Here is a 481-nt window from a genome sequence, read left to right on the forward strand (position 1 = left end):
GACGCGGCCCCAGCCCCCCCGGAGGGGGGGGGATAGATAGTATCTACGGTGTATCTCGGGGGCACGGCCAGCGTACGGGATGGGCGATGCGGGCGATGGCGGAGCGGGGGCGGAGAAAGGGTTTCTGCGGGGGAATCGTGCGGGCGTCCAATGGCGTCCAATCACGCGGCGCGGCCCCGTTTCCAATCGGAGAAAAGTGTACTCGAGAAAAGCTTTCTACGCGTCGCCACGCCACGCGCTGCGCGCGCGGTCCTCGTCGCCAGCGGTCTCTCTCCACATCCTCTCTCTCAGCCGCTCTCCGGAGGGCGGCGGAGTCGCTTGCGCGAGCGACGGGGGCCCCCGCCGCGTCTCTCTCTCCGCCCCCCGCCCCGTGCCTACGGCGCCGCCGCTTCCCGCGCCGATGCTCGACGCGCGCCACCCGCGTCGCGTAGGACACGCCGCGCGCGCCGCGTACAGCCGCGCAAAAACACCTCGCGTGGCC

Source organism: Chondrus crispus, genomic scaffold, assembly GCF_000350225.1.
Source record: "Chondrus crispus Stackhouse genomic scaffold, scaffold_42, whole genome shotgun sequence".
NCBI classification, from domain to species: Eukaryota; Rhodophyta; class Florideophyceae; order Gigartinales; family Gigartinaceae; genus Chondrus; species Chondrus crispus.